Raw genomic sequence first — 10,444 nt, 5'->3', positions numbered from 1 at the left:
GTGAAACTCTGCAGCTGAAGTCCCTGAAGTGAGACTAGGGTCAGAAACACGCAGCTAATCCAAGAACAGAACATCTTGCCAGAGGGGCACAGCAGACTCACCTCCAAGGGCAGCAACAGGAAGGAGCTGAGCACAGTAGCCAGACAGAAGCCAGGCACAACTGCATGAACTAGAACTTAGTATATCGGTACCTGAATTTCATTAGGTGATAAGGTTATAACTGAACCAAAGCTCTACACCAAAGGTCAGTGCTGTAAGAAATGACAAAGACGAGGGGCAAAATGCAATCTCAGGCCTTGAACCCACCCATAACAAGTGCAGAGGACACTAGCTCAGCTGAAATATATGAATTAATAGTGTCAGAAGCAAAAAAACAACAACAAAAAAAAAAAACAACAGCAGAAAGGTATAGAGGAACTCAGAGCAGAATTAATTTCTGAAATAAAAAAAGAAATCTCTGAATTCATAGCATCTGAAGTAAAGAATCAAACACAGAAACATATGCAAGAAAACAAACCAATCTGTAAAAAACTCTGCAGTAAAAGAATTGATAACTGCTTCTAAAGAAGACATGATTAAAAAAAATACAGGAGATTAAAAAATTATGGATTCCTTGAATGAGCAATACAGGAAAGAAATAGATTGAATGAAGCAGAGTCAAAGAGATGTAGAGGAACTTAAAATCTCAATCACAAGCCTGCAAAACCGCTTGAGTGAAAGTGAAGATAGAGTTTCAGATCTTGAAGACGCTGGTGCAGCTAGTGAAAAGGTAAGAAAAGATCTCTTAAAAACAAACTAGGATGCAGGAAAAATAATTCATCACCTGCAAGATGATGCAAAGATGAACAATGTGAAACTAATAGGCATCAATGAGAAAGATAGAGTCAATACAAATGATATAAAAAGAATATGGGCAGAAGTAATAGCAGAAAACATTCCCAAATATGAGGAAACAATCTGACATTCAGGTAACCAAAGCATACAGAACGCCAAATAACTTCAACCCAATTAAAAATACACTGAGACATATAATAGTCAAAATCCCAGAAATCCACCACAAGAATAATATACTGAAAGCCACTAGAGAAAAGAAGCAGATCACATTTAAAGAAAAACCGATCAGAATTACGGCCGACTTCTCTTCACAAACCATGAAGGCAAGAAGACCGTGGTGCAGAGTACTTCAAGTCCTCTATGAAAACAAATTCCAGCCCAGAATATTATACCCAGAAAAACTTTCTTTCAAGCTTGATGGAGAAGTAAAATACTTCTATGAAAAAGAACAACTGAAGAATTTCATGATGACAAAGCCAAACCTACACAGACTACTGAAAGGTGTTCTCGAGAGGGAACAAAATGATCAGAACTCCATGAACGAGAACAGAAGGAAACCAAAAAATAGGGCAAACAACTAAACACAGGAGAAAAAGGAGTAAACAACAGCAGGTAAATAACATGTCAATCATAAGTCAACACATCTCAATTATAACCATCAATGTAAATGGACTTAGTTCTTCAATTAAAAGAAATAGACTGGCACAGTGGATTAGGAAACAATATGTTGTATACAAGAAACACACTTAACTCATAAAAAAATTCATAGGCTGAAAAATCAAAGGATGGAAAACAATACTACATGTCCCAGCACCTCAGAAAAAGGCAGGGGTAGCAGTCCTGTTCTCAGACAGTCTCAACTTCAAACCAAGAATGATCAAATGAAATAAAGAAGGCCACTATATGTTGGTTAGGGGAAAAATTCAAGAGGAAGAGGTAACACTCATAAATATCTATACACCAAACATGGGAGCACCCAACTATATAAGAAAAACCTTAATGGACATGAAAAATCTAATATCCAATACCACAATCTTAACAGGAGACCTTAACACCCCCTTATCCCAAAAAAATAGGTCAACCACACAAAAAATTAGCAAAGAAGTAGCACAAATGAAGAAGAGCTTGGAAGAAATGGACTCGGTGGACATATACAGAGTGTTTCACACAACAACAGCTGAATTCACATTTTTCAGCTGCACACGGGTCATTTTCTAAAATATACCACATACTAGTCCGTAGGTCATGCTTAAGTATATGCAAGTAAACAGAAATTATCCCATGCATATTGTCTGACCACTGTGCAATGAAACTGGGAATAAATGACAAAAGAAACCAGAAAAAACCCTAAACACATGGAAATTAACACCCTACTCAGCAATCAATGGGACACAGATGAAATTAACCAAGAAATTCAACAATATCTACAATTCAATAAAAATGCAACCACAACTTATTGGAATTTATGGGATGTGATGAAATCATTCTCCGAGGGAAATTCAGAGCTGTGAACTCACACATTACGAAAACAGATTGAGAGCAAATAAACACCCTAATGCTGCACCTCCAACATCTAGAAAAGGAAAAGCAAACCAAATCCAGAGCCCAAAGATGGGAACAAATAATAAAGATTAGAGCAGAAATTAATTCAATTGAGATGAAGAAAAAGTTCAGAGCATTAATGAATCAAACAGCTGGTTCTTTGGAGGACTACATAAAATTGATAAGCCCCTAGCTAACCTCATCAAAAAGGAAAGAAAAAATTCAAATACAAGCAATAAGGAATGAAAAGGGTGTAACTACCACAGACCAAGTGATAATTCAGAAGATTATCAATAGCTACTTTGAGAATCTTTACACTCACAGAATAGAAGACACAGATGAAATGGACAGATTGCTAGAAGGATACAAATTACCAAAACTGAATCAGGAAGATATAACAACTCTCAATAACCAATAACAGCCAATGAAATACAAAATGTAATAAAAAGCCTGCCGACAAAGAAAAGTCCAGGTCCTGATGGATTCACAGCTTCATTCTACAAGAAATTCACAGAAGATATAATCTCTACACTCCTCAAACTCTTCAATGAAAGTGAAAAGGAAACACTTCTCCCAAAATCATTCCTGGAGGCAAGTATTATACTGATACCAAAACCAGAAAAAGACACAACTAAAAAAGAGAACTACAGGCCAATCTCCCTCATGAGCATAGATGCAAAAATCCACAATAAAATCCTAGCAAACAGAATACAACAAATCATCAAGAAGATCATACACCATGACCAGGTAGGATTCATCCCCAGGGATGCAAGGATGGTTCAATATTTGAAAATCTATAAATGTAATACACTATATCAATGGAGTGAAAATTAAAAACCACATGATCATCTCCATTGATGCAGAAAAGGCTTTTGACAAAGTCCAACACTCATTCATGTTCAAAGTGCTACAGAAAATTGGAATAGAAGGCCTCTACTTCAATCTGATAAAAGCCATCTATGACAAACCAACTGCTAATATAATTCTAAATGTGGAAAAAAATGAAATCTTTTACTCTGAGATCTGGAACAAGACAAGGATGTTCTCTATCACCGCTCCTATTCCATATAGTTTTGGAGTCATTAGCTAGAGCAATTAGACAAGAGGGGAGAAATAAAAGGAATAAGAACAAGTAAAGAAGTTAAATTATCATTATTTGCAGATGACATGATACTTTACTTGGAAGACCCAAGAAACTCCACCGAGAAGCTACTAGAATTGATACACAAATTCAGTAGCATAGCAGCATACAAAGTCAATAGCATTCCTCTACACAGATAACAAACACAATGAGATGGAAATTAGAGAAACAATACCTTTTACAGTAGCACCACAGAAAATGAAATACCTTGGAATTCATCTAACTAAAGAAACAAAGATCTTCTCTCAGAAAATTACAGCACTCTGAAAAAAGAGATCGTAGAGGATTTCAGAAAATGGAAAGATATTCCATGCTCCTGGATAGGAAGAACCAACATAGTGAAGATGGCCATACTCCCAAAATTGTTGTACAGATTTAATGCAATCCTTATCAAACTACTACCAACATGCCTCCCAGACCTAGAGAAATCATTCCTAAAATGTATTTGGAACTAGAAAAGACCTAGAATAGCAACGGCAATCCTAGCCAACAAACACAAGGCAGGAGGCATTACAATTCCTGACTTGAAATTATACTACAAAGCTACTGTGATAAAATCAGCATGGTATTGGCAACAAAATAGACCTGAGGATCAATGGAATAGATTAGAAGAGGCAGAGGCCTGTATGAACACACTCAGCCACATGATCTTCGACAAAAGGGCCACACACACTTACTGGAAGAAAGATAGCCTCTTTAACAAATGGCACTGGAAAAATTGGCTCTCTATATGCTGAAAACTAAAACTTGATCCAGGTCTATCACCATGAACTAAGCTAAAGTCAAAATGGATTAAAGACCTGAACATTAAGACAGAAACACTACATCTCCTGGAAGAAACAGTTGGAGAAGCTCTTAAAGACAGGGGTAGGCAAAGAGTTCATGGACAGAAATCACATCGCACGGGTAATACTTGAAAGATTTAACAAGTGGGACCAACTCTTATTGAGAAGTTTTTGCATGTCAAAAGAAATTACCAATAAAGTGAAGAAACAACCCACAAATTTGGAAAAATTCTTGACTAATGAGCACTCAGACAAAGGCCTGCTCTCTAGAATTTATAAAGAAGTAAAAAACATTAGGGCTCCCAAATTTAAAGACCCAGTGCAGAAATGGACATCTAAGATGAACACACACTTCTCAGAAGATGAAATTAAAGAAGTGAATAAATATATGAAAAAATGCTCCACATCACTAGCTATCCATGAAATGCAAATTAAAACAACATTGAGATATCTCACCCCAGAAAGAATGGCTATCAGAAAGAAATCAAAAAACAACAAATGTTGGAGAGGCTGTGGGGAAAAGGGAACCCTTTTCCACTGCTGGTGGGAGTGTAGACTGGTGCAACCGTTATGGAAATCAGTGTGGAGACTCCTTGAAAAATTAGGACTGGAAATTCCATTCAAGCCAGCTATTCCCCTACTAGGAATTTTCCTGGAGGAACTAAAAATGTGGTATCATAGTGACAGATGTGTGCCTATATTCATAGCAGCACAATTTATGATAGCCAAATCTTGGAAACAACCAAGATGCCCGTCACATGAGCAATGGTTGAAAAAGATGTGGTATTTCTATACAATGGAGTATTACTCAGCTATAAAAAATGATAAGCTTGAAACTTTCATATTTAAGTGGATGTCATTTGGAGATACACTCATAAGTGAAATAAATCAGACCCGCATGTATAAACATTGTACAATCTCCCTAGTAAAAGAACTCAAAAGAAGAAATACAAATAGAAAGGTATAACACAATTAAAAGGAGAGCGAGACCTTGAGGATTGGACAATGAGGAGTGGGTGAGAAGAAAAGTTGGGAAACAGGACAGAGGCAAAGCCATACATTTATTCGCACAAGATGGGTAAGGTAATGATACTGAGAAACATCAGCAGGTTTTTGAAACTAGAAGTTAATTGATAGGATTCTCACCCTGACTAATTATATATGGTGATACCTGTGAAGCAAGCAACTGCACTGAAGACAGCAATGTGTCATAGAAGGGTCACGCTTGGAATGCCTATAATTCTGATCTTCTAAATATGTACTTCTTGTGATGACATACCAATTATTACCATACGGTCTCTCAAGTAAAATTTTTTTTGTTTATTTGTTTTTGTTTTCTTTAAATAAAGGGTAACAAATGAAAAAAAGACACAAGTAAAAGAAAAAAAATGCCACAGAACTGTCCTGCTACAATGCTGTATATGGTTAGATTTCTAAATTTCTGTGTAAAAATATGTAAGTGTTTATTCCCATTTTTTAAAATTATTTTTTTGGGGGCTGGGGAGATGGCTCAGTGGAATAAGCGCTTCCCTAGCAAGCTCAAGGGTCTGAGTTCAAGTCCTGGTTCCGCAAATAAATAAATAAATAAATACATAAAAATAAATAAGTTCTTTTTGGGGGTTGGTGGGGATGGCTCAGTAGAATAAGCACTTCCCTGGCAAACACAAGGGCCTAAGTTCAATCCCTGGTTCTGGAAAAAAAATTAATTTTTTTTTCTTCATATTCTGTAAGGACATAAAGTTCAACAAATCAATACTTGATAATTTGACTTCTTCTTTACCTATTCTTATTCCTTTTATTTCTTTCTCTTGTCTAATGGCTCTAGCTAATGATTCCAGAACTATATTGAATAGGAGTGGTGATAGAGGACATTCTTGTCTTGATGGAAAATACCTGTTCCGTGTTATGCTTAAGATGTTTGATATTTAGACAGATAGGGTAAACCGAACTGCCTATGTTGCAGGGTAATACTAAGCTTCTCTTCTGTAGGGTTAACAACCTAAGTTAGCAGATCAAATATTGGAGAAAAGGAAGGGCTGCAAAGTCAGCCAACATTTTGGCCCTAGCCTTTCAAGGTCAGTGAAGACTCAGGACATAGGAGAACCTGTACTGTAACATCATGTAACTCAGTTGTGCCCCAAATTTTCTGATCAAGAAGATTATGGAGCCACAGAGGAATGTGATCGATGATGTATAGTGTGCCTGAGGAGAGTCACATGGAGAGAAAACATTCTCTCAGGCTTTCACAGAGAACAAATTGGTCAAGCAATGGCTATGACTCATCCACATGGCTGACACTGACAAAGGATCTACCTACAAAGTGTGGTACAGGGTTACAGGATAAATCCTGAGGGTACTTGACTGACCTTATCAGATAAAAAAAGTTACATTTCTCTTTACATAGGTCTTGTTTTATCTTGGTCTTAACCATCCAACAGAAAAGTATAAAAATGAGGTATATAAAGTAAAGCCATATTAATATGCTGAGCTGTGGAAGGCTCAAGTCAACAACTTCTGTGGATAATCCACTACTATTGTGGACTACTAGACTGTTGGGTTGTTTGGCTGAATTCACGCACCTATAGTTTTTTTTTTTTTATTTATTTATTTATTTATTTATTTATTTATTTATTTTGATGGAACTGGGGATTGAACTCAGACCCTTGTGCTTACCAGGGAAGCACTTATTCTACTGAGCCATCTCCCCAGCCCAATGGAATAAGGATTTTTTTTTTTTTTTGCTCCAAATGCCTTCAGGGCAGGTTTGGCTGGCTTGAGTTGTGGGGATTGAGCCACAGCAACCTGAACCTGACTGCTTTGTTGAAGCAGCCACTTAAAGAACTGAGCTAAGGGAGAGTCCCTCTAAGGGAGAGGACCCCACCTATAGTTTATAGATGGCAATGGAATACCCATTTCTGATAGAACTAAATTTTAAAAAAGGGATACAAAGGAAAGACCATTTTGTATTTGTATATAAAAAATAGTTAGGATAGATATACAACTACTTTCACTTAATTCAATGAGAAGAAAGATTTGTACTAATAGTATTTGGACAGGATATCTTGTCTGCTTTTTGTACTATGGATAACCACTAAGAAGATAACAATGTACAAGGTATTAATTATTGGAATTGTCCTATTAATCAGGTCTGAAACTGTCTCATTGATATTTGTTTCTCAATAAGATAAAATAAAATTTAAAAAATTTGTTGCTTAGATTACCTGATTAAAAAAAGAAAGAAAGAAAATAGAACAGAATCAAAATGGCATGCTAGAAAATGTCTAATGCAGAAGTAATGATGAAGAAATTGAGCAATAAAAAATAGAAGACATGAAAGACAACAAATTGTAAAGTGCTCTTAGTTACGCTAATTGTTAAATGTAAATGCACTGCAATCCAGTTAACAGGCAGACAAATTGGTGGAATGGATTTCTTTTCTCTATAAGTGTTCCAAACAGGTTCTGCCTACAAGAGACTCACTTTGGAGGCAAAACACCCATGAATTGAAAATGAAAAGATATCTTTGTGCTGGCTATAACATATGAGACTGGATAATTTATATTTATTTATTTAATTTTTTTTTTTTTGGTGGAACCGGGCATTGAACTCAGGCCCTTGCACTTGCCAGGGAAGCACTTATTCCACTAAGCCATCTTCCCGGCCGAGACTGGAGAATTTATGAAGAACATAAATTTATTTTCTCACAGGTTAGAAGGTTCAAGATCAAGACATGGAGAGATTCAGTTGTTTCATAAAAACTGCCCTTAGTTTATAATGGTGCCTCAGCTGAGTCCTGGAAGGGAAGAGGTACCTTCCTGTGGTGGAGAGAGAAAGGCAGAGAGGGATGGGCTTCCTTCTTCAGGTTCTTTTATAAAGGTATCTTTTCTTATCCACAAATGGGGCCTCCTGACCTCATCACCTTTGAAACATCCCACCTCTAGCAAAATGCTTGGGAGAAGATTTATAGCTAAATGACTGAAAAAACTGTAGAATCAGCAACCTCACCTACTTTAAGGGTCTAGAGTAAGAAAAGCAATCTTAACCTAAATTTTGCAGAAGGAAAGAGATTAAAAAAAAAAAAAAGACTGGCACATAGATAAATACATTAGTAAAAAACATGACATAATCAGTATAACCAAAAGTTGGTTCTTTGAACAGATCAACACAATTAACTTTAAAACAAACAAATAAATGATGCAAATCATTAAAATTAGGAATAGATTAGAGACATTAATACCAACTTTACAGAAACCAAAAATATTTGTAAGAAAATGTTGCTAGTTATTGTATGCTACCAAATGAGATGACTTTGGGCTGGGGAGATAGCTCAGTGGCATAAACACCTGCCTGGCAAGTGCAAGATCCTGAGTTCAATCCCTGGTAGCCCCCTTCCCCACCAAAAAAAAAGAAGAAAGAAAGAAAGAAAGAAAGAAAGAAAGAAAGAAAGAAAGAAAGAAAGAAAGAAAGAAAGAGAGAGATAACTCGATGGAACAAATTCCTGGAAGCACACACACTACCAAAACTGACTCAAGAAAAAAACAGAATAGACACATTATAAGAACAAGAACAAAACTGATTCAGTAATCAAAACTTCCAAGAAAGAAAATCATAGGCTATGTGGCTTCAATGATGACTGAAACACTTTGAAACTTTTTGTCTTTTTCAAACCTGAAAAAGGAAGAGGGAGTGCTTTCTACTAAGTCTGCGATGTCAGCATTATCCTGAAATGAAAGCCAGACATCAAAAAAGAAAAACCTGATCTACTTACCAATATCTTTACACAAAGATCCTTAGCAAAAGTGAATCCAGAGACTGGAAGTGTGGCTCAGTGGAGAAGTGGCTGCCTCATATGCATGAGGCCCTGTGCTTGAAGTTTGATACCTAGCACTGCCAAAATTAAAACATGCATGTGCTGGAATAGACATTTCTCCAAAGAAGATAATTTTGGGATATGGGCAATGCCTCAGATTATTATATGCTAATGGCCAGTAGGTACCACAATGTGATCCCACTTCACACTCCCTAGAATGGTTATAACTACAAAGTGTTGTCAAGGATGCAGAGAAATTGGAAGCTTCATAAATTTCTAGTTGGACTGTAAAGTGATACATTTGTTGTGGAATAAACAGTTTGGCAGGTCCTCCAACTTTTAAACACATAATTACCATAATGACCCAACACTTCTAAATACATACTTAACAGAGAAAGAGGTAGTCAAAAACTTATGCATGAATGCTTATAGCATCATTATTTATTTTTAATTTTATGTATTTGGTACAGGGTGTCACCACGCAGCTTGGACTTGTAGTGATTCTCCTGTTTCAGCTTCCCCACTGCTGGGATTACAGGTGTGCGCCACCATGCCCAGTCTTGGTGGCTGGCTCATTGTGCCCAGGGAAGGACTGGCATGGCCTGTGGTACCCGGGAATTGAGCCTGGATCCTTCCGCTGGCCTAGGCAGGAACTTAGACTGCTGAGCTATCTCCACAGCCCAGTATCATTATAATAGCCAGAGAGTAGAAACCTAAAGGCCCATAAACAGGTGAATGGCTAAATTGTGGAATAGTTGTACAATAGAATGTAGCTCATAAAGAAAAATGAAGTACCAGTACATGCTGCAACATGGCTCCAGGCTTGAAAATATCCTTAGTAGACAAGTGATAAAAGTGTATATTATACAATTCTATTTATGTGAAATGCCTAGAACAGGCAGGTCCAGAGAGACAGAAAACGGATTAGTTTTTTCCCAGCCCCTGAAGAGAGGTAAGACAGTGAACATGGAGTTTCTTTTCTCTCTTTCCTTCTTTCTTTCTTTCTTTCTTTCTTTCTTTCTTTCTTTCTTTCTTTCTTTCTTTCTTTTCTTTTCTTTTCTTTTCTTTTCTTTCTTTCTTTTTTTTTTTGTATTTTAGTACAGATCTACAGAGTCTTACTACATAGATAGGACTTGTAGTGATCTGCCTGTTTTCAGCCTCCCATGAGCTGGGATTACAGGCCTGCACTAGCACACCCAGTCTCAATCACTAGGGGCAGGGCTGGCACAGCAGGCTGGGGATCGAATCCCTGGCCCCTGTGTCTGCCTAAGCAGATGGAGTTTCTTTTCTGAATGATTAAAATGTTCAGATTTAGGTAGTGGTAATGGTTTC

The sequence above is a fragment of the Octodon degus genome, unplaced genomic scaffold (genome assembly GCF_000260255.1).
Source record: "Octodon degus isolate 3935 unplaced genomic scaffold, OctDeg1.0 scaffold00144, whole genome shotgun sequence".
Classification (NCBI taxonomy): domain Eukaryota; kingdom Metazoa; phylum Chordata; class Mammalia; order Rodentia; family Octodontidae; genus Octodon; species Octodon degus.
This window is presented reverse-complemented; position numbering follows the sequence as displayed.